This window comes from Myiozetetes cayanensis, unplaced genomic scaffold (genome assembly GCF_022539395.1).
Source record: "Myiozetetes cayanensis isolate MyiCay16 unplaced genomic scaffold, myiCay2020 scf4, whole genome shotgun sequence".
In the NCBI taxonomy this organism is placed as follows: domain Eukaryota; kingdom Metazoa; phylum Chordata; class Aves; order Passeriformes; family Tyrannidae; genus Myiozetetes; species Myiozetetes cayanensis.
In genome coordinates, this window is record NW_026087631.1 from 48,104,458 (window position 1) to 48,129,630 (window position 25,173).

The following is a 25,173-nucleotide window of genomic DNA, read 5'->3' on the forward strand; positions in this document are numbered from 1 at the left end:
AGGTCGACTGCACAGATCGGCGCGGCAGCGCCTCCCATGCATGCAGTGCAGTGACAAGCCACAGGAGCAGGAGCGGGTCCCCCACCACCCACCACCCAGCTGCAAGAGTGCACCGAGAGCATGGCCACCTTCCTGCCATCTTGGCCCCCCTAAGAACAGTGTAGATTGCTTCTAAAAGTATGTGGAAAAAGTAAAACAGGACTTGTATTTCTTATGAGTCTTTGTAAAATTGAAATCTAATAAGCTGTGATACTCCACTTATAAAACTGTGCCATGCAAGGTCATGATTTGACACTGAAAATAACAAGAAGTGCTCCTGGCTAGTTAAAAAAGAGCAGACTTGAGAAGTATGAGACAAGTGATCTTCGGTATTACTCAGAAAGAAGGCTCTTGGAGAACAAAATAAGATGAGTATTTGTGTTGGTGCTGAACTTATTGGTTTATTGTAATATATATTATGTATGTGACATAGTTCCTATATGTTCCATAGTGTTAGATGAATTATGGCTTTCATAAATATGAAAAGTGACAATGCTGAGCATTTTACAAAGAGTAAATAATTAAAAATAAAAAGAAGATGTGGAGAGCTCATACAGTTTCAGTGTTGTGCTATGTGACATTTGTCATGTTGTTCTACAAAAGTAATTCCAAATTATGGAATTATCTGTCTCCAAACAGTAGACTAAAAGTCCCACACTGAATGGGATCATGATTAGATCTAGTTAATAGAAAACATAGCTTTCTGAAACTTTGTCTTTGCATTCTTAAAAACGTGTTGCTGCCATGTCTGTCTCTTCTGACTTTTTTTTATTTGAATAAAAGCTCCTGCAAGTTTGTGTCAGTTCAAAATGCAAAGATATAATATTTTCTTCCTGGACTGATTTTTGGGGCCTGCATCTAAATTGTGCTTGCCAACATCTAAAGTTCCCTATTTGGTTTTCTTTGCTTGTGTTCACTGCCTTAGGAGGCTCTCAGGGATTTTACAGGCATAAAAGACTGAGAATGGTCGCAGCAAAGGTCTTCTGACACCATATTAAATTCCATCATAAATTGTGATGGTTTGGACTTGACTCCCTGCCAAATGCCCGAACTCACAGTAACAACCCCTTCCTCCTCCCTTCTTGTCTTAGGGCAAAGGAAAAAAAAATATAAAAATTGAAGGCCCCCAAATCAATCTAGTTATATAAAAATATATATATTTTACATATATTACAGTTATATACAATTAAAATGCTACATACACAGCAAAGGAAACCCAAACATCCCCCCCCCCACCAAAGGGAAAGGGAAAGGGGAAAAAGGGACAAAAAGGGACACAGAATAGATATGCACAATCAAACCCAAGAACCAGCAAAATAACTAACTAGCAAAGCAAATCTCACCACATCCCTCAGAGAAACAAGATTGCCAAACACAGCCAGCACTCTCCAAACCCCCGCGTGGCAGACCAGCAGTCGCTGCAGGCCTCAGCCTCCAGATAAGCGAGACCAAAGCAAGGACCCACTGCTCCTGAACCTCACTGTATATATACTCTTGTTTACATAAAAATCATATGGAATACTGGGAACATGGCCACTTCCTTGGTTACGAGCTGGTTGCCAGGAAGGCCTAGTCCAAAACCATCATACAAATGCAAACTCTAATATCACCAAGAGCGGAAGGGATAAAGAGGGTACTTAGATTATTCTTCTTTTGATTAAGAAGGTAACAGCCGAATAATATATCAGAAGGCAGAAGTCAAAATATAAAGAATGGGAAGAGGAATAGAGGGAGTACATGAGTAGTGACTGGGGTGAAAAGGGATAAGATTACAGTCCTTAGAAAACAATGAAAAAATGTAGGTTTGAATGTGAAAATAAATTTCTCTATACACTGCATTGTCAAAGAAGAAATTCTGTAACCCTGTTATAAATGTATACTCTTATACTTCATATGCAGCAGGTTCACTCTTCACTGATAATCTAGCAGCTCTTTTCAAACTTTGTATGATTCCAGTTTCCCATGTGACAAAACTTCATCCACAATAACATTTTAATACTCCAGACATAAAAATGGTAAATTTGAACAGTAAATCACTCATTAGGGGTGCTTGATAAAATCAGACTTCAGATTGGATTGGGATGTGAGTAGAGAAAGATAGCTCTTGAGAAGTCTTGATTATATACAAGATTTATCAGTTTAACTAATTTAGGCTTCCTGAACATCCTAGGACTGCTAGATTAAATCAAACATCTTTTCTTTTTCCTTACATTTTTTCCTGAACTGATTCACTGAGCCAAATATATTTGGTAATCTATACATTGTCTCCTTTCACGTGAAATTTTCCTCGAGGAATGTAAAATTATCTTTTAACTAATAAAAAACATGAACAACCATTGCTTTTGAATTCTTATACCTATAGTAAGAAACCTCAGCACTGGAGCACTTTTGGCCTTTCAAGCTGATGAACATTGTTTCAGAATACTTTGTCCTTATACTGCACTGGTTTTTTTTCCAGTTAAAATCATTAACAGAATTCCCTTCTTTTTTTTTTTTTTCATGAATATCACTTATGGCATTGCTCTGTATATTTGGCATGCTCTATTTGGTCAAGTATAGGTCAAGGTTAGGTTAATGATAAAATGAATATGCTATTCAAAAATGAAAGCATATATTCTCTTACCATTCAGAGTTTTAATACATGTGAAAATTAACCTAATTTTAGGTATTCTTCTAAAACATCTTCTGTTTCATATGAGATAAAAAACAATATTATATTAGTTACTCTTTTGTTTACTGGTAACTTTAGGAAAACATAATTGTACAATAGAAATAATATTTCAAGTAATGGTTTCCTTGAATAGATTTTAAGATAGATAAATAGTTTAGTTTGAATTGGAAAATTAAATATCAAATACACTCAGATGGATCCTGTTGTCATATATTCATAGTGTAATAACATCATATGTGGGGTCTTTATATGCCATTAAGTGGAGTTGCATTCTTTCAGCACTGTACAGTCACAGCAAGTTCACAGACAAAGGGTAAGTCTCCAAGGGTAATTCAATATCAGAAATGTGAACTGAAAGAAGGGATTAAGATAATTTAAGTTGAAAATACAGTACTTGAGAGTGACTTTGATGTAGTTGAGTATAGAAATTAAAAATTACTGAGACAACTAGTACAGTGGGCCTAAAGGTGTTATTTCAAAAGCTTTATCATAAATCTGAGATAGAAACACATTGAAGAGATACAGGATACAGTAGTCAAGCTAGTAATGGTCATGTTCTAGAAGGGTGCTGGCTACCTGCATATAGAGGAAGATTGTAGATATGGCACAAGATAAGTAAATAGTGAGGTTTTCAGAATGGGAGACAGGGCTTATGAAACCTCTGAGTTATAGCCATTGGTGAATATTTAAAGTTATAATTATTCCTAGGCTAATAGGAAATTCCTTCCAATTCTTACTGTTGCTAAAACTTTTACTTAAAATATAGGATTAAATTGAAAGCCTATTTAAAAATAGAATAATTATTTCTGCCTTCTTTTTTTACATATTAATCTAGAAAACATTTCCCCCAGTGTTGCATACAATGAAATCTGTGCAGGTTCTTTATTGATCTCACTTGTTTAGGGACTTAATAAAAAGCACTGCTGGTTGAGTGTTTCTTAGGTCAGCTGCACTGATGGCAACTTTGTCATTTTTCTGATTTGTCAGCACTTGGACCCTAACTTTTGCACCCATTTTCCTTGCCTACAAGTCCTTTTGGCTCCAACTGGTAAAAAATGCAAGACTGATTTCTTGATTCCAAGGTCTCCCTTGGGTCCCATGGAACAGCTGAGCTCTAACTAGCATTTGTGCCTTTCCTTCTGCATCTCATCAAGCAGAAGTCAATCTGAAAGGAAATGAAAATGAAATGGAAAGGCAACTTTAAGGTACAAAGGTCAGTGCCTGCTATTTTCCAAATATGCTAGTACAAAACACTGGGTAAGGATCAATAGCCTTGTTTATATTTTAAGCTGTTTTGCAGAGGTTGTTCTTTAGAGACTTCTTCAGAGTCACACTCTCATTGGAAAAGGATGTTCCATAAGCTTTTTCCAGTTCTGAAGCACTAACCTGTGTAGGAGAGTAATTTACTACTCAGAAATGATGGTTGCCTTTTTGTCTCTATTGAAGTCTCTGGTGAAGTGCACTGAAGGGAATCAAATTCTAGCTAATCTGTACATGTCATCAGGATTGCTTGTTTCCATTAAGCTGTGATATTGTAAGACTGCTGTACCAGGGATACTGATAGCTGTAATTATGCAACACCAAGGATTTATGATAGAATGGCCATGGCAAAAAAACATACTATAGCCTTTCCCTGTACATTTCTTGACATGTCTCTGAATGGATATCAGATTGGCATCTTTAATTCTGCTTAGGGAACCAAGTGTTCATACTGGTCAGTAAGACAAACTAAGAACATCTTGGACCTCTTATGCAACCATGGTCCAACAGCTGTACCCAAGGGACACAAGTGAACTTGTAGGAGACTTAGAAGTATTGTGTTTTTGACTCTACAACTTACAAATTCCTAAAGTCTTTTAAGAAAGTCTTTCTCTAAAGATACTTGAAAAAACATAGCATTAGAAGATACCAAACAGAGAATGGAAATTAATATTAATTTTTCTCTCTGGAGGGACATTTTATGGGTCCTATGTGGGTCTATATTACAGTCTGTACTATCCAGCATATTTTTTACAAGATAGGGAGGTAATAACATGCTAACAGTACTGAAATATTTAGGATAATAAAAATAAAAATAAAAAAACCAGCTGTAAGCAGTGGCAGAAGATTGTCTTGGTACCAAGTGATCTTCAGCAATGTTTACATTGTTTTTCTTTCATCACAAAATGAGATAGTTACCTGGAAGGGTACAGAGAAGATAAATGAGAAAGTCAGTTTTAAATTGTTTCCTGATGAGGAATATGTAAATACACTAGAACGCTTCACACAGAGCAAGAGATTACTAAAGAGGGAGGATGATTGCAGTAATTGAAATCATGAAAGGCATGACACAACTGTATGGGCTGCTGTTATTCACTGTCCCATAATAAAAGAACTAGAGAGCATTAAATAAAATTATCATTACCCCAAAGCATGGATTTAAGTAATGACAGATTCTTGGAAGAAAAATGTATTAAAGTGTACTAAACTCAAAGATACCACATTTGTCTGCAGAGATCCTGGAACTGCAAGTCCCTGAGACTAAGAGGGAAAAGTATTTCAATATACTTGCCCTGTTCTTATTTTTTCATCGCCATTCACTAGTTCCTCTTAATTTGACTTATCAGAGAAAGAATGACAGGTAGGAAGACCTTTAGTCTATTCGCTATGCCTGTTCTTATGAGATGTCCTACAATTTGATTACAGTGGTGTCTTCAATTACAATTTTATTTAGGCATTATAAGAAGACTTTATTACATTTTTAAGATCACAACAATATTACTATTTGCTCTCTAAAGACAATTGAGAACCATACATAATCCTACTTAAACCAGCTTTTTGAAATGGTAGTTTCATCACAGAATTTGTTTAGAGCATAAAATATCTCTTGGTCCTAATTTTTTATGTTTTGCATAAAATTCTCCTGTGGTTAATTCAGGTTATGGTTAGTCTCTGTGAAGAAGTAGAAGTAAAGATGCCTTCTGTCCTCATCACTTGTGGGAATTAGCAAGTGTCTTTTTATGAGTTTTAGTGGAAGTGGGGAATGATCCTTGCCTGCTGTGCCAAACAGCATGGCAAAAAGATAGATCGTGGTCACTGAGCAACGAGTAGTAAAAATGGTTATATTCTTAATTAGCTGTGAACTATTATGTTTAATAAAGTTTATGTGTGACATTCTTCACCAGCACATTCCCCAGATCCACTCAGCACTGAAATGAACTGCCTAGAAGAGCAGTTTGTACTGAACTAGCCCTTAAAGAATCTCAACTCTGCCAATGTAAACACATCTTAACTTGAAAGTTAAGTTTGCCTGTTCAGTCCTTTGATCTGATGTCTCATAGGAATCCTGTTTACTATAAGAATAATGAAGAATTTTTGACTGATTGTAGATTGTAGAAGTGTTGGTTAACTTCATCACTGTCAATGAGTTGATTGAAAAGAAAGTAGGACAGTGTTTCTGCTACCTAACATGCACGTGATTTCTATTTCACAGATCTGTACAAGTGACACGTATAGCTCTGTGCCATTCCAAATTTGGACATGAACACAAGTTCAGTTTGATCCTGGAGCATTTACTGGGCAGAAACCTGCCAGGATTTCTGGAGGAATATGGTACTTGCATAGCATAATTATAAAAAGTTAAGCAACTTTTTTTGGTCAGTGCAGAGTTCTGGAGACCCCTAAAACTGAAAACCAAAGCTGAAATTTTAACTGGATGAAGGTCAAAAGAAGAAGCTCAAAAGCACTCAAGGTGATGTGTGAGAATAAGCAAGAAAAGGAGATCATATTTTTATTAAATCAGAGTCAAATTGAACATACCTTCTCAAAGAACCAACAGATGAACAAACAGCAAAGTAAATTCAGGAGACCTTTTGTGAATATCACAGCTGAGTAGATAAAGATGAATGTTTGAAATGGTAACAGAAAAAAATCAGAGATAACAACCATTACATAACTAATCAAGGATTAAAGGAAGTATTTTTTAACTGTTCAAAATTTTATTTTTTTATTTCAAATAGCTTCTTTCTTGTTAACTTTTTTTGTAACTCTGGTTTGTTAAAATTTATGTTTCATTTTCTGTTGAACATCTATGAAGGTTTTTAGACAGCACTTTCTGTAACCTTGGTTAAGTTCCTAAAAACTGGTTAAGTACTGTCAGTATCAGAAAACTTTCAGTTCAGTAAAACTGTGTCAGCTTTCTCAAGAAACAGTCTTGTGCTTTGTATTTTTCATTCTCTGAAGGAATTAATTTTTCTTTTGTTTGCTCAGATCACAAATAAGAATTTTGGGCATTGGTATTAACAAAAGCTGAACATTACTTTGTTCAAAAACAATGGTATGGCTCGAAGATAGGTCATTCAGCAGTTTCTCTGGAGAAACTGTTGCCAGATTTGCAAATTAACTGAATATTTTGTGTGGATATACACATCCTTGTCTTACAAAGGGCTATGGTGAGGCCCTGGCATGCCTGTCTTGGGTATTCCCTCTGACTGTTGTTGTCACAGTGTCCCTGTCTTAAGATAAGTACGGTAAATTCATGAATTTATTTTAAAGAAATTATTTGTGTTACTGTATACTTATGCATGGTATTGCACTAAAATTGGCTTAAAACATTAAAGCCTTAGGCGGTGAAAGGGTTGTAGCAGCAGTTTATAACCAAACTCTGTAAAGTTTTTAAGTCATCATTAGTATTAAATTAAGTTTGACAAAATATAGCAATCATGCAGGTCAAGAAATAAGCATCCAGAGGGAATTAAGCAGTTTGCCAAGTAGCATTCACACTAGAGACAAGAATCAGTACAAGGTGCTTTTTAATGCTGTTTTATATTTACTCAGTCATCTTTAGCTATTATATTACATCTATCTGTAAATATCAATAGCTTTAGCTTCTCTATTGTTGTGGGTTTGTCAACCAGCCCCCCCAGGGCTGAAAATAGTTTTTTCCAGGGAAATTTCAGGAGAAGAAGCCAATCAAAAATTTTAGTAACACCTCTGCCAATTACATATTTAAGAAAATGGAAGAGAAGGTTGTTGCGCAGAAGAAATTAGGAGCCATGTAGGGAGAGAGGCAGGCCCAGACTGGGGCCAGGCCTCCCTCCTTCCCCAGCCCTGGGCCAGGAGCAGGTGTGGGACTGCAGGCCCCCTGACCAAGACATTTAACTGAGTGGAGGAAAAACTCTAAAGGAAGACTGGAAATACTGCAGAAGGAATTCCAGGCAGAGATAACCAACCTCCAAGGTCAAAGGTGGCAGCCACAGGAGAGAGAGAAGCCTGAAAGAGGGGGAACTCCTTCTCTCCCCTTCTCTCTCTTTCTCTCCCTTCAGCAGGGAAGAGATTGAAAACTAAAAATCCCTGCCACCTGTAGAAGACTGTTGGAGAGCAAAGACCCTGCTCTGCAGCTCATGAAGGAGCCCACGCCAAAGCAGAGGAGTGCATGAAGAAGACATGACTCCATGGGAGGCCTAAGATGAAAGAGAGTCCTGCTGGAGACCTGTGGCCCATGGAGAGACCTACGCTGGAGTAAGTTGGCTTAAGTAGGATCTTGTGATCCCAGTGAGGGATCCATGTCCCCAAGGGACATCAGAGAATGGAAGAACTGTTGCCCAAAGGTGGACTCACGCTAGAGAGGTCCGCCAAGGACTGTCTCTCATGAGGAGGGACCCACAAGAAACAGGAGTGGTCTCAAAAGCCATTACCCCTTTTATATGTGGGAAAACCATGATAGGCAAGTGTCCCCTTGCAGTCCACAGAAGACCCCACAGGGCCTGGGTAACCCCCAGCCTCTGGTCTTAGCCCAGGAGGGGATAGGCCCAGTCCTGAGGTTGACACAGAAGAGGAAGAGAGGAAGACAGTTCCAGCTGCGACGAATGGGAGCTGTCATCCTCAAGATAATAGAAGGGGAACTTTCAAGTGCTGCAAAATTATTTAACAGACCTGTAGCTCCAGAAATGGAAAAGAGACTACTTCTCTTTTGTCTGCATAAACCTTCTCTCAACTAATAGCAATTGTGTGGGGGTGAGAAAAATTGACCCAAAACAAACCCACAACATTTTTTGGTGGAGAATGTGGGCAAAGACTGCCAGGAGAGGCAGAAGCCAGATCAGACCACAACATTTATATATTGTGTAGTAGCAGTCTATAAAAATGGAGCCTAAAGGAATATACGTAATTAGAGAGGAGTTGTAGGAAAGAATGAAACTAGAGGTAGGTGATGCTATTACAGCAATTTGATACAAAAGGGTATAGGTTTTTGTGATGATAACTTACCAAGGGTTACTGGCAACTGAAATGTATTATTTGGTTATGTGGGAAGATGACAAACGTAAAGGAAACATAAACCTGCAACATGATTCTTAGAAATGTTCAGAAGGAACAGCAGAAGAGGGACAAATAATGTTGATAATGAGAAGTTCAAGAACATGATGAGTAAGAGATTAGATGAAGAGACAGTGGAAGAGAAACAGAAAATAGATTAAAAAACAATAAGAAAATTTATAGATTCAGAATATTCTGAATACTTTTTAAAATTAACTTTTCTCATAGAATCTTGGTGCACATGCCACAGAAAGTTAAATACCTCAAGTTGCTGTCTGAGATTCCCTGGTTTTCATTGTCTGTGCAGTCATGGCAAGGAGAGAAGTTGTCCACAAGTTAAATTCACTGTTAAGATACAGTTTATATACATGTAAATGTGAACTAAAATGATTACAACTCCCCATCTTAAAGGCAAATTATGAAAATTACATTAAATGTACTTTGTGTATTATCAATATAGATGTACAAAACTTACCTTATAAATTAAAGGAAGATATTTTATGGTCTAGAATATATGCAAACTCTGCATTTAGAACCATGACATGAGCTCACATAGAGACCATGCAGCTTCATTCCTTAATATCAGTTATCAAGACTGTAAGGATTGAAATCAGAACAGGCATGGGGAAGGGGAAGGCAGTTAAAGAAGCAAGAATGTGCATTTCAATTACTGTTTATTGTTTTTATTTCATCTGTATATTTTATTTCATCTTACTTGGATAAAATTTGAACTAAAGTGTTCTTAAAGCAGAAGAGTGGGGTTTTCTGTAAATCATTTTAAAAAGCTGTTATATAATATCCTGCCTACCAAATAACATTTGGTACTTAGTGTGCTGTGATTTAGCAGAAGAAACAAGAAGCAAACAGATAATTCACCTAGTTACTTAAAAAAAAAGATCTGTTTGCAGGTTGGCTTTCAAAATTCCTTCAAGTCTTCTGAAGTCAAGTGAGTTTTACGTTGTGACATATGGATTAATTACTCCTGGCTTAATTTGCATCCTAGCAGTTAAGATAGCCAATTTGCTTGTATTTGTGAGTATTGATAACTATACAATAATCACAGATGATTATGTTTGTGATAAGAATGACAGACTATGTTTTCCAAGCTCATTCTGCCCTCCCATAGTCCTCTTGTTTCTTGATTCCTATATTTCCAGGAAAATAAACAGCCCAAGAGAGAAATCATAAGTTGTTCTACTGTTTATTTGAATTTGTGAGGGGGACTGGATATAGTAGTAATTGAAATTTCTCATACAGTTGGTAAATATATTTCACATTTAATAAATGAATGACATTTTTAGTTATGCAAAATATTGTAAAATGTGTATGCTTGCATTTAATGTGGCTTTACGAATTTTGTCAATAATGGCCACCTTAAGTACATTTTACATACAGGTTTTCTAAAGCACAGCTACTAGCAAAAAGTAGGACTTGGATTTTGGGGATGGAAGAGAAATGGAGAGATGTTTCGGCTGTCATGTAAGTTAAGTCACACATGGATATAAGATGTGGGACCCAGTGAGAGGCCATGGGTAAAATCAGAAGGGCAAGAGCAGAGAAATATTTAAAGAGAGCAGATAGAAAGTGAGAGGAGGGTTAGGGTAGGATAGCAAGGGAGATTTGAAAGATGATTTTGCAATGGAACAGACCTTGAAAAGTGATGATAGAAGTTTTAACATAGGAAAGCTGGAGGTTCTGGTGTGCATTCTGGGGCAGGAAGATTTTGGGAATTGGTTCTCTCTTAAGAAAAAAAGACTTTTGAAACAATAGGTGTATGGAGCTGAAACACTGAGGTAAGAGAGTGGGAAGGTTTGAGCTTTTCATGTAGGAGGAGAGGAAAAACTAAAACTCAACCTGAGAAGGTCAGAGGTTGCATTGAGAGGCCTTGGTTTGGGAAAGGAAGAGGATGCTCTGGGAACCTGAGTTTGCTGGAGAGCTTGAGACTGAGTAAGAGCTTGGAATGTGAGATCAGGAGTCAATGGGATATGCCTGCAGGCATTTACACAGATGTGCTATCCTCTCATAAACCTCTCCGGCAATACATGATTTTTCTTTGTTGGAAGTACAAACTTATTTTAACTCACAGATCTTGCAATTTAGCTTTACGTTAGCATAACTGGAATATGATGCCACTCAATTTGTGTATGAGAGAAGGCTGGCATTTGTGCAAGAAGTTTGGGATGATACCTTATTTGTAAAAGTACCTGTATCCTTAAAAAATTACAGAATACTTGGAAATTTTGGCCTTTTTCTCCATCTTGTCATCAGGTCTGCAGGTGACAACACATTGGTAGATTCAGTGGTGGGGTTGCTATTCAGAGAGAATAAGACAGATTGGAGAAATGCAGGGGGCTTCAGCAGATAAAGACGGTTTTGCCAGGCACCTAAAAAGAAAACTAGACCAAAGTAGAAGATGGCAACTACAGTGTGAAAGATCAAGTAGCAAGATAAATTGGGTCAGATTACAATAGCAGTCTGTGTAGTTCAGAACATTCATATGTGTTTTGCGAAAGTGATACATATACAGCTGATAAAGTTTATTAGTGATATTAAGTTACTCACTTCACTGATGATAGTAAATATGAATTTGACAGCTAACAGTTCTCTTGATCAGTGACCTCATGGAGGCAACAGAATGCATTTTCATCAGGCCTGCAGAGGACAGCAAAGTCATGGACAGATTGACAGACTCAGCACAGGGCTGCCATTCAGAGAGAGCTGCAGAAATGACAGCCTGGGCAGCAGCTCTCTGAAAGGACCTGAGCCTCCTGATGGAGAGCAAGCAGCACATGAGCTGGAAATGGCAGCAGCAAAGAAGGCCAACAGCATCCTGGGCTCTATGAACAGGAGTATGACGTATAACCAGCAGTAGATGAAGCTTTTATCCCCTACTACTCAACACAACACATCTAAAATACTGCAGTTTTGCCTAGCTAGTTTTGCCCTAGAGGGTCATCAGGATGCTTAGGGGCTTGGAGAATCTGACTTGTAAGGACAGGCTGATGGAACTCGCTTGTTCAGTTTGGAGAAGAGTAGGCTTTGGGCATGATCTCCAGTCAGCCTTATCATACCTATAAGGAGGCCACCAAGATTACAAGCCAGCTGTTCACAGGGGTGCATGGCAGGAGAATGAAAATCAATGGATATGAAAAATTCAGAGTGCAAGTAAGGAAGACACTTTCACTGTGAGGACAGTCAGATGATGGAGCAGTTGCCCACAGAGGCTCTCCATCTCCATAATGCATAATATTCACTATGATGTGCTGTAAATTAGCTATTGCCACTTAAGAAAAGACATCTGGATAATTCTGTGATTAGTTTTCTGAAAACATTCCATGCACAGTCATTGTCAAAAGGTTAGCAGGAATTTTTAGAATCATAGCAAAATGGAAAGCATTGTGTCATTGTCTAAATTTGTGGTGATCCCACATCTCCGGTTTTGCATATAACTTTAGATTACATCACCTCAGCGAAGGATAAAGCAGGCTGAAGCATATTGACGAAAGGATGACCTGAAGTATAAAAGCTGTTCCATACAAAGGAAATTTAAAAGTTCTTTTGTTTGGGAAGGATATTACAGAAGACAGATACAAGAGATCTGTGCAATTATGAATGACATAAAGATGCTTTAGGAAAGATTGTTCACTGTCTCTCAGAGGCATTCTTGCATTAGCAATTATATCACTCATAACAGATAGAGTACAACAATTGACGTGGGGTCAGATGTCCACATTTGCATGTGGGGCAACTTACTTGCAATCCCCAGGGCTAAATGCCCATTAGTGGTTGAAGCATATTACTGGAACACATCAGAGCTCTTAGAGCTCATCTTCTGGTTTAGTTTCACCTGAAAGGAAATCAATTTATTTGCTCTACCAAGGGACACAAAGTGCAGTAAGTGGAGGTAATATGAAATCTGGTTCTAAAGCATGCAGAGACATATGTAAGAAAAGAAAATCCCATCAATGCCATTTTAACACATTGTTCTGAAAACAGCTTCCAAAGCATTAGGGCCCTAAGCTGACAGTTACTGCAAGGGCACACATGGGAAGGTGTCAGTCTGTACTTGCATTTTTTCTCACAGTCTTTCAATAGCTCTATCTTATCTGCTGCTTTGGAAGCTTGTAATTAGAAAGAAAAGACTGTGCCAAAGTGATGCACCTTGGTGCATCTGATTACCTAAGAAACACTTGTTCATATGTAATTTAATTTTACATGAGCACTTATAATGTTAATGGTTATTGTAGCTTGTATATTATTAATTTGGGAACATTTTTTAGAGTAAAATTTTCCATCTCATATCTTATACTCTTAAGTAATAGAAAAATTAGGTCAGTCAATTTATACAATGTTTTAAATTGTTTGTAGTCTAATTTTGTGTTTTGCTAGTATCTCAACAAGAAGTTGCCAAAAACTTTGGCAGGGACACATGCAGGGACACATGCCAACAGATGTGCATAGTGATGCTCTGGTGAAAATCCTTTTTTGTTTGCATGCTTTGGTGCATATAAAAGTGTGATTTGCATACAACATTGTTTTTGTTATCTAGTAACAGATTCCCACTAACAGTCTGCCAGACTCTGCTGGCACTGTACATGCATATTCATGTGTTTTTAGTGGAAGTTCTTCTTCAGAGTATAGCAACACAGGCATGCACAAGGAAGTTAAATAAAACATATTTTTTCACAAATACATGCGTGTGCAGAAATTATCTGGGGACTGTATTGTTTGGAAACTGAAATACTGTATGATAGGATTTCTTTCTTAAAAATGAAAAAATATATTAGAAGTGATTTGAAGCTTCCTCAGGTCTTTTGTTTCATAATTCAACCCCCTACTCCATGTTGCTGTAGAGGTTTTGAGGAACTTCACAGCTCTCAGTTTTTATCTGCAGATGGCTAAAATCAGATGCAGAAACATGGCTTATTTCCACTCTAACTGGAGATACAGACATTTGAAGGCATTTTTCCTATCAGAATTTATTATAGAATCACAGAATGCATCATAAGAATTGAGAGTTACATGAAAAAGAGAGCAAAAATCCAGAGTACGACTGCATTCCCTTCTTATTCTTCATCAGACTTTCTAGCTTTGCAGTAGAGCTCCCAGGCTCTTTCTGGGCCACAAGCTGCTAACACAGCTGCACAGACACTTCTTTAACCTCATGTCTTGACATTTGGAAGAGCTATGCTCCTATAGTACTTCTCTTGCTACGTCAGGAGAAGCAGGAGAAGTCAGGGGAGCAAGGAAGAGGAAGAACTTTTTGGTAGGATCCCACGCTCTGGCCATTTTTGGAGTCATAGGATTTTTGCTTCCACTTGGCTATGTTTGCATCTGCCTATATAGTCTAAAGGTGTTATCAGCATACAAAAAATGATTTAAAAATTAATTTTAACCTAGTATGTATCAGATAGGGACATAACATTAAAGCAAGCAGAATTTACTTTGAAGACTATTTTGAAAAAAATCCTCAAATTCTAGAAATAGGAAAATGTGTTTCAGCTGTTGAACTATGTATGTACAAATCTGCATGTATCTTGATTACTCAAGAATTCAGATGAGTAGATATTATTAATTACAGAATAGATTGATTACAGTATATGGAGCCTTTCACTTTTAGGTCACTGAGTCAAATTCAGTGGAACAAGGCACCAAGAGAGGTGTTCATAGATCTGGATAACATGAGCAGATAGCATTACTTTACTGTAGCAGAGAATGCCAAATACAAACAAACAAACAAACATACTATTTTCTAGACATGGAACACAGAGTTGCTTTTTGAGGAACACAGAATTACTTTTTTAAATCTTACAAAATCAATTCCACAGACAGCTTCTCTGAGTCCAACAAAGTAAGCAAACTTAACAGTGAGGTGTGAGATTTCCTGCTTCTATTTGTCCTTTACATAACTAGGGAAAGAGCGTTCACTTTTTTTTCCCCTAGTCAATCTGGTTGCTTTTAAAAAGATAATTATCTCCTAGTGTGTTTTTCAGCAGATTTTCAAAGATGCTCGGATACTGTAACGAGGAGGCATTTCCCACATGCTGCTCACAGGATGGACTATATGGACTTTGAGGATGATAGCTGTGGATGGAGATTTGATATGGACATGGTGATAATCTACATTTATTCAGTCAACTGGATAATAGGATTTATTGTTTTCTGTTTTCTTTGTTATTTCTTTTTCCCCTTCTAGGCTGCAGAAATCACAGTATAAGGAAAGTGACAGTAGTGAAATTGAAGAAGGCAAAATGTTTGATTTTGAGTTTTCATCATTCAGAATTGTAACAGACTGCATCAAGCATGCTGTAAGGCTATTTGATACTTCTGCTATGTGTGACAAAGTACTTGAGTTTAGTTACAAATATAATGTGAAATCCAGATCACACTTCGTCCAGGGAGAGTTCTGCCTTGATTTTGATGGGAAAAGAATTCACTCCCAATTTATAAAATAATTACTCTGCAGAAATAGTATTATTTGGTTTTAGGGGAAGTTCTGCGTACTACAACAGAATAAGGTCCATAGAGTCATTTTGGGGTTTGACTCTGTATAGTTTGCTCACTTATTGGTGCTTGAATTCTGATACATAACAGCAATAAAGATGCTTCCCATTTCTACTCAGATTTTATGGGAACAGGAGATTATAAGCACTGCAGCACTGCACCATACATATAAAAACTATATCTTCAGGGCCATTTCAATGCCATAATCCAAATCCTGGAAAATTTCATCAACTGATAGACCTGTCAGCATTCTACTGTGGACTTTTTGAGCCTTTTAACCAAAGTGAAAAATAATACTGCACAGTGTGCTGACGGTTCACCTTTTCAGCAAACTGCAATCAAAAGGAATCAACTAACAACCGTGAGTTCTGCACTATAAGAGGGCCATCCCAGCATAGCAATGTACTTTTTTTACACATCCAGATGAATGTGTTTGCATCCAGCAAGATAGCTAACAGAGGGCAAGCAGCAGGTCTGCCTGGCTATGACGCAGTGAGATACTAACCCAAGTAAATACTGGAAAAAGAAGCATTCCCCAGTGTAAAAAATCAGTATCATTATTACACTGCTGTAATAATTTGAGGGTTATGTCTCCAGGGAGAGCACATAAGAGGACACAGTATTTAATTGCACCTTTCATGTGAAACAATTCTAAAGCACTTTATAGTTATTTTGTATATGGATTGCTGAGTGACAGTACCAAACTCCCGCCAGTTCAGCCATCTATTGCATGGCATTCAATCTATTGAATTATGAAAAAGTATACTAAAAAAATAATGTGGGAATCAGGTGCTACAGTAGGTAGTTCAGGGTCTTCCTTTTCAGGAAGGTACAAGGAATTTTTTATTTCTGATGACATGACCATGCAAACCACAGTTTTCATCTAGGAAAGCATGTGAGTGTAGGTATGTAGTCCCTCTAGTATCAGGGTTTGCGTAGGAGACCTGTGGTTTTTCAGTAGGTGGTGTACTCCCCTGTTCTAGCAGAGAACAAGAAGAAATGTGCTGTGAAAGGTGCCATCTGTCAAATGTGTAGAATGAAATCCGGAGATTTATCAAGTGTGTGCTTATATTTCTTTACTGGAGCAGCTGCAGCATGGTCAGTCTCTTATAGGCTATAAAGTGATCAGAACCAGAAACTTTCACTTATTCTGAAAAGCTAGCAAATCAACTATTGATATTTAGGTTTTTTACATGCTGTGTAAAACAAACTGTTTGAGAATATGTGTAGAAATAAAAATTACAAGTCTAACTACACTGATTTGACTACACAAGTTTTGACATATTTTTTAATATATGCTGATTTAAAGAGAAGTAATAATTGAAATTCTCTACCACCGTGTATTCATGGTTGTGAAAGAAATGTGTTTTTGTAATAGCAGTCTACCCAGTTACTTTGTCTCTACCTAAAGGTGACTGGTTCTATGGCTAATGGCGTTAAGCATAATGTTTTAAAAGCTTTAAGGCTGTAGTAAAGCATTTGCTGAAAGTCTTTTAAAAAGTAAGGTGTTTAAGTCATAGGCTCATGTTTTGCTACATGCAGATGTGTTGGCTCAAATATTATCAATAAGTTTAAACGTTTTTATCATCCATGCCAGGACAGGGATTCTAACTGCAAATTTTTTTTGCCCCTCTCAACTTATGAAATTCCTGCTTGTATCTCAACAAAGAGACATAAGGATTCACCTGTTAAGACAAAATTGCCTCTACTTTTTGAACTCAGAAAAAAAAAATTAAAAAAAGGCATGAAAAATTATTTTAACTTAGCTTACATAGTCTAAAATTCCAGTAATAATGTAATTTAAAATTATTTAACTAATATCCCTCAATAAACATTCCAAAATATATTGAGACATAAGAAATGTAATATAGGTGACACTAACTAATTATACAAGAGTTACATAATTTTTAATAACATTATCGTGCTTTTATTTGAAAAATACCACACAAAAGAGTAAAAATCCAATCTAATATTGGCACCTTTTGTACATTTTCAGCATGAATTGATGACTGGGAGTGGTTACATTTTCTGAAGTTAGTAGGACACCCAATTTTGCATGGCATTTCTGACTGTTTAACTTTACATTTCTTCAAAACCTAAACAATAAACTGGTTTTGAGCTATATTGTTTTACTTTATATGGGTTGTTATTAACCCCAGGGGATAATTAGTTTTAAAAGATTACAAATGTACATAATGAAGACTGCTCCAACTCTGAGACACATCCTCCACAGGAAAACACCTAAAAGGTGGTGGGGGTTTTGTCCTTTATTGTTTTTTGAGATACATACTTCACTAAAAATACAGTCACAACTCAATGGTTCAAATTTGGTTTTCCTTGAAATCTACTGTAAAATGCTGTTGATATCTTTGGGAGCAAGAGCAGGTCCTTTGTAGGCAATTTTCTGGTTAAATTCATCCTGATCTGCAAGCTTGCCTTCCTTGTCTACAACAGTATTTAAATGTCTGCAATAAAATTTGAGTTGTTTGTAATATTTTGCAGTCATTTCACTAGATTTTGTTTGGTGGAAATAATTTTTTTTTCAATCATTGTCTTGTTTGATATTTATTGTGTTTCTACTTGGGATGCAGTTAAGGTTTGTTGTCTTTTTTCTACTGTTATTAACTCTATCCATACTAGCAGCCTTGTATTTGATTCAGTACTTTGCAGGAAGTAGTCAGCTTGTGTCAGAAATTGTTTTGGGACAAGGTAAGGATCTTAACTGATTCTGATAATGAAGAATACTCAGCACTGGTGTTCTTGGTCAAGACCAGTTAATGGTTGAAGACAGTAGAAATCCAGGACAAGACTTAAGTTTGGCTTTTAAAGGCTAAGAAACTTGTGCATACTCAGAAGTGTATTGTGTTTCTTGCCTAGCAGTCAGTATGTTTGTAGCTCTCCTATCTGCCACAGGTCCAGTCCTCTTGTTTCTCTCACAAGACAATTTAAAAAAAAAAAATCCCAAACAATAGTTGCGCAGGGAGTAGCTGCTGTGAAGCACAATGGATTCTTTCACAGCTGTGTACCTGCCTGCAGAAGCTCATATCCAAGTTAAGCTTTTGCCAGCATTCCACATATACACCTTACATTTTTTAATCACATGTCAACAACAACATTACCACAGTTACTGATACTGAGATGGAAAAGAATGAAGAACCAGAGTTAAGGTTTGTTTTGTCATTTTTAAAGAAAAGTACTGCTGATAACATGAATGTCGGGGAGGTAGAACAGCTATTGCAGCTATCATATGACAAGTAACTGTCTTGATGTGTAGTGTTGCTTTTGTGGATGTGTTTTCAGCTTTTTTTTGTCCTTGGCAATCCTGACAACATTGAAACTATGAGTTGCACAGTCTCCTCTGGGGAATTCTATGTTTGTACAAGGGGAGTCACGGATAGACAGAAAGGAAAGGTAGGGCATCAAGAGAAACTGCTGGTGTTTAGCCTTAAACCTAGGTACATGCTGAGAGGAAGGAGATAAGATATGCTGTGGATTGCTCTGGATGTGGAGCAAGACACCAAACTCTCTTTAGAGATGCCCTTTTTTTAGTAAAAAGTGCTAAGACAAAAAGTAATAGTGATGTGGATTTAAAACTGTCCAAACAGTCAAGCTCAGAGTGCTTTGATTGGTGGCTCAAAGTCTACCTGGAGGCAGGTAACTAGTGGTGTATCCAAGAGAACAAAACTCTGTTGTATCCAGTTAATCATCTTCACCTGGATTTTGCGGCATGGCATACCCTTTTGGCATGGCATACCCTTTGGGGCATGGCATACCCCATTGCGGAGGTCAAAACTGGAAGGAGTGGTTAATACACTAGAGGGTTGTGCTGTTGTCCAATGGAACCTTGACTGTCTGGACAAATGGACTAAAAGGAACCTCATGCTGTTCAACACAGAGAAGTGCAAAGTCTTGCACCTGGGAACAGCCCCATGCTCCAGTACATGCTGGAGGTCACCTAGCTGGAAAGCAACTCTACAGAAAAGAACCTGAAGTTCCCAGTAGACTTGAAATTGAATATAGGCCTACTCCACCCTTGTGTTCAGACACCTCGTGGTGTCCTGTGCAGCATTAGGGACAGCTGCATTAGAGTGTACATTAGAATGTGGCCACCAAGTAACAGGAGGTGATCCTAATGCTCTGCTCAGCACTGAGGAGGCCACACCTGAAGTGCTGAGTCTGGTTCTGGGCTGCCCTGTAAAACAGAGATACAGAACTACTAATGAGAATCCAGCAAAGGACCACTAAGATGATTAAGGGAATGAAAAAAAAAATCTCTTATATAAAAATTCTCTGAAACCATCACACAAGAACTGTCAGGCTGGGAACTAGAATAAGTGGATCCTTCAATAATGGGTAAATATAACAGAAATGTCTGAGTAGAACATCATGTTTTCCCCTAATAACAAAAGGCAGTACAATGCTGGAAGAATTTGGCTGATATTTATGTTCATTTCTTTTCTATACATATCTGCAATTCTCTAGCTGGAACAATTCATTCTAATTTTCTTTTCTCTGTTACCTTGAGTTGATACAACTAATCTCTCTTTGGGAACCAGTTCAAACTTTAAGTGGTTATTCTTCTTCCTACTTACTGAAATCTGTGGTTGTTGCAGTTCTCTGATAGTAAAGTTCAGAGGAGTACCAAGGAAAGAATCATAGGAAGTCTAGTTGTATTATTCCAATAGGAGTCATCTTACTGTCAGAAATAGATATGTAGAATTTAATATCTAAACTTTCCATTATTATTTAAATTTTGAAGTCTCAAATCTGATTTTTTACAGGTAAAGGTTTGAACTCAAATTTTCAAACAACATCTCCTAAATTTGGCTGCCTCAATTTGTAATTCCTAGTGTGAGATCTTCCTTTTAATGTGACCTCATGAGGAAATGATGGGTTCTTAAGGATTTCTAACGTTGTGATCCAAAGCCTTAAATATATCTATTTATGATGAACTTCAGCAGTGATCTAGATCCCACCAGAATCAATGGGAGTTATCATTGTAAAATCTAGTTTCTCATACATATCTGCAACTGGATTTTTGTCTTACAAACATTTTCTATTACTGTACAACATATTCTGAATTTCTGGAGTTTTCAGAATTTCATGGCAAATAGGCAAGTTCAAATTTTATATTTACTTACCTTTGATTACCATATGACTGAAAATAAACTCAATCAGAATCTTAAATATGTTAGAATTTCTTTGTTGCTGTGATATAATCCTGGAAAATAAAGACTATCAAAATTAACTAGTTAAAAATAAGTTAAAAATAATAATAATAGATTTCATTTCCCACCAAACATTTTATTTGGTTGAAATATTTCTACATTGGTGGTAAGGCATTAAAATGTAATCCTATTTGAAAGTACTTTCTACTGTGATACTGCGGAAGTTTAACCATAATATGTTATCTATAATTTAGGACATCTCACTTTTTTACCTCGATATTTTTACAGATTTTTTATTTAAAAAAAGGTTCCTAAAAGAAGACTGAAGGTATGTGTAATCCCATATTTCTATTTCATTGAAATTATTTTATTACAGACAAATCTTACAGGAAAAAGTTAATCTTTGATGAACAGTGCAGAAGGTATACTGAATAAGATGACAAATTTGATCAGAGGAATGCTTCAGGATAAGTCAGCAGACTGATACTTCAAAAAAAAAAGCTCATTTCTAAAGGAAAGGCTCTAATCAAGTCAGAGTTATATAGGAGATCAAATGGTTTTTCTTGCCCTTTGAGTGCTATGCAGGACACTCTTTACATATACAGTCTCCCCTGGCATTTTGAGGTCCACTTTTTTCCTCTATTGCACTAGTGTCTTATTCAAGTCCTTGCGAGTTATACAGAGCTTTTTCTGCTTCATTAAAAGATTCCCAAATATTCCATTTTCTTAAGATATTTTGCTTCACTGCTGGATTCTACACAAAGAAGGCAAGGTGATGTGCTGTTATTTTTCATTTCTTTTTGCCCTTTGGGGCTGCTCTTCCATTTCAATCAGTTGTTTTGCTAAGGCATGACATACCCCCATTCTGAAAGGCTGAACTTATACCCAGGTAAGAATCTGTGACCTAAGTTATTCTACAGACTTGAAGGAAAATTGTGGCATATATAAACAAAAGGAAAATATATACCCATGACAAAGAAGGGAAAAAAACACTTTGTTGTACTATATATAAATAAAATCTCAACATCTTTTTAAGGAATTTCTGGGTCCCTGTATAAACAATGTCAGGAGCCAGAATACAGTTAGTTCTTGCAAGAAAGCAACTATGAAGGTGTAAAGTAGCAGATAAGCAAAGGACAGCGAAGCAGCTGCTTCCAGGGAGGTACTGGGTAGCAGTACCGGGTAGCAGTAGCAGGTACTACATGGATGTCTTTCAGCCTGGCTTAGTAAAAGCAAGACAAGTGTTAACAGCACAAGGCTATTTTACTGAGCACTGCCTAGAAAGCAGCTGACTGTTCCCTCAGCTCTGCTCAAGACTGGTAAAAAATGGAACAGGAACAGAAGAGTGGTTTATGAATCTGTTTGTTCATGATCTCTGTGAAGATGAAAGCCCTCAAAGTCCTGGCTCATTCTGCCTGGATCTGATCTTCTAAGGGCTCTTAACACATTAATCCTTGATTAGGAAAACGTGCTGCTTCATTCAGAATTGTTCATGATACATGGAAATGTTACTACTGAAGAAGCTCCACAGGATTGTTTAAAATTTAAAATATATCTGTAAGCACTTCCTTTAATATCATAGCAGCAGTCAGTGTCCTGTGCACATTTATCCAAGTAGTTTTTGAGTTTAAAAAATATTCTATATCTCAATATTAAAGATACTTCTCTGGTACTCAACAGCAATGCTGCCTTCCCTCAGCCACATTTTTTATTGTCCATTCTAATTTTAAAATTTGGAAAGACTTCATCATCTTCATGCTCCTGATGTCTCAAGACTAATTTACAAGTAAAATAAAATTGTTACCATTATTTCTATATTGAGGTTATACAAGTGATACATTTCATTATGCTACTGTATTAGTGATGGCCTATTTAAATTTGCACTTTGGTTTTAGGATTAGAAAACTCCCGTAATTATGTCCTGACTTTTCAGTAGATATGATTTTAACCTGTTAATAATTATTTTATTTTCCATCAAACATTTTCAACAATCAATTGAAGTATTTCTACATTTCCGTTAAAGCAGTAAAGTGTAATCAGGCAATCACTTGAAAATACTCCATATGTAATCTTTTATCCTCAAACAAGATGACGAAGCAGAGAATGTAAATGCCACCAATAAAAGGATCATGGTGAGTAATTTGACACTGATGCAAGCATTAAAAATTAATTCTTTTAATTCCTTTTCACTCTGTCATTTAAAAAATGAGTATTAAAATGCTAACCGTGTAATGTACTCCACTGTTTCGGAGCTGGAGAATGAAATTCAGATTGAGCAGATGGAAAATCTCATGTAGACTTACTGTATTACCTGCATAAAATAAAGGATATTAGATATTTACATAAAAATCCAGCTGACCATCCTGAACAATTAAAATTGAAAAATAATACTTTAAAAATTCTATGTAATACCAATCTACCTTAAAAAATCCCTGGTTTGGGTATATCAACTCTTCATATAACAAGATTGCTACCCAAGAAATATTGTTTAGACTTACAACTGAAGTGCGAGAAGCCTGTCCTTAATCCATGCAGTATTAATTCTCGTGGAGGTACATGATTCTAGAATCCATTACCAGTCATAGCATAGTATGTGATGGTGCCTGAAAGACAACACATTTCAATTAGAAACATACTAGATAAGAACGTCTAAGAATGCCTTGCAGATGGCTCTAGATAGCTAATGTATGCATTTCAAATGTGAGAAGTTAAACTAGTTCTAAAATAATTTGAAGTAGAGCTCAGGAGAGGAAGAATATACTAATTTTCTTTTATGTCTTATCAAGCAGAGAATGCTTGCAAGAATTTAATGTTACAGTCAATTTATAGCCCTATCTGTTTCTATCTCATAGAACTGGACTCCACTGTTTACCGATTTTAAGACCTGTGAATTAAATGAATATAAAAGTTAACAACTAGCTGTGTGGTCACAGATTTTTCCAATGCATATACAGTAATTTTACATGAACTGTGATTGCTAGACCTACAAAATTGTCTGATAGTTTTTTGTTATACTCACCTAGGAATTAAGGTGCACAACCTTATTTTTATTTGTCATGTAGATTATGACTTAGATTCTAAACTACAAAAATGACATAATGGTATTAAATTACCAAGCTCCACTGGTATTTTATCTTTAATTCTGCTTAAGACAGGAATATAATATAATGATAACAATAGCATAAATCAAGATACCCTTCTCTAACTATTAGTTCTGAAGTGTTTTATTTTCAGAGTGATTTACAGGTCAAAATCTCATTATTTTTAATCTCTAAAAACAAGTTGTTCAGAACTTCCATTTTTCATGCAGAGTCTAGTAACAACAATGTTCAATGTGCAAAGCTCTTGGAGCTTCACAAGTGAGAGGCACTTTTGCAAGCACAAGGTGATATCTAAATGCAAGTATTACAGCATTAATCGAACACGTTAACACATTTTTTGGCAACAGCAGCTAAATTATCATATTACCATAATTTAAATCAAAGGACAGCCAAATTTTATATGCATGACTTGTGTAAATACCAAGTAAATTCTTCACTGACTTAAAAAAAAAAAAAAAAAAGAAAAAAGAATTGGTTTAGCATTTAGTACTTTACAGGAAGTTTAACATTAAAAGGTTTTCAGGATTGTCTGTGACCCACTGGTTGGAAAGACATTTCTGGAATGGAATGGAAACCAACTAGTCTCCACATACTGTTTAGCTGCATACCCTCAGCAGAAAAAGGAGAAAATGTCTAAAGCTTTAAGTAGTGCAGATAGCAACGTGCTTCACACAGCAAAATATAAATCACAATGTGATTTAGTAAACATTTTTTCTGGCTTTTTGCTTGCAAGAAAGATGATTTTATTTCTCATCTAAGCTTTTTAACAAACACAAGTAAAACAGTACAATAGTTACTGCAAAAACCGGAGTCAATAAATGTTTCTGTTATTAGCATCATTAGTGATCAGCAAAGTGATCATAGCAGTCATACTTCTTTTGTTCAAAAGTACGTTTGTAAAGACTGTTGAGCTGTCTCATTGAAAACACTAGAAGCATAATTCAGCATTATATTAGAAAAACTTTGCAATTGTAACATATGGCAAGTACAAAAATAGCATTTTTAAATGTATTGAAATTACTTACTTTTTAGACATTAATAATGGGAAGCTTTCAAAAGCCAGGTAACAATATTTCAAACATAACGAATGGTGTTATATTTTAAAAAATCTTCAAAATGCAACAACTGTGATTAATTTATGTTTCCTCCTGAAAGACAGAGCAGTTAAGTCAAACCACTGCACAGTAACCAAGTCACAGTGCAAGGATAAAATCAAGGACTTGGAGAAAATGCCAAGTCCTGGAAAAGAGAGTCTTCCAAACAGATAAGGATGAAGACCTGACTCATCAATGAACACTTCCCACTAGCCCCTTGTTTTAACCTGCTGTTACAGAAAAATCCAGTATCTCACCAGTCCATCCTCTGTACACTGCAAAAGCCATACTGCACCTGAAAT

General features: G+C 36.5%; 1 long non-coding RNA gene across 2 annotated transcripts; it reads right to left on the reverse strand.

Annotated features, from left to right (window-relative positions):
• Positions 1–1,176: 1,176 nt before the first annotated feature.
• Positions 1,177–25,173, reverse strand: LOC126647665 (uncharacterized). Of its 2 annotated transcripts, none has more exons than XR_007630635.1 (7): positions 25,129–25,173; positions 24,803–24,925; positions 23,175–23,279; positions 22,902–22,987; positions 20,650–20,743; positions 12,758–12,851; positions 1,177–4,888 (listed from the first exon to the last, which is right to left on the reverse strand). It is a non-coding gene; the product is annotated as an uncharacterized LOC126647665 (long non-coding RNA). The 2 variants fall into 2 exon arrangements; XR_007630634.1 differs by lacking the exon at positions 1,177–4,888 and adding an exon at positions 8,072–9,349.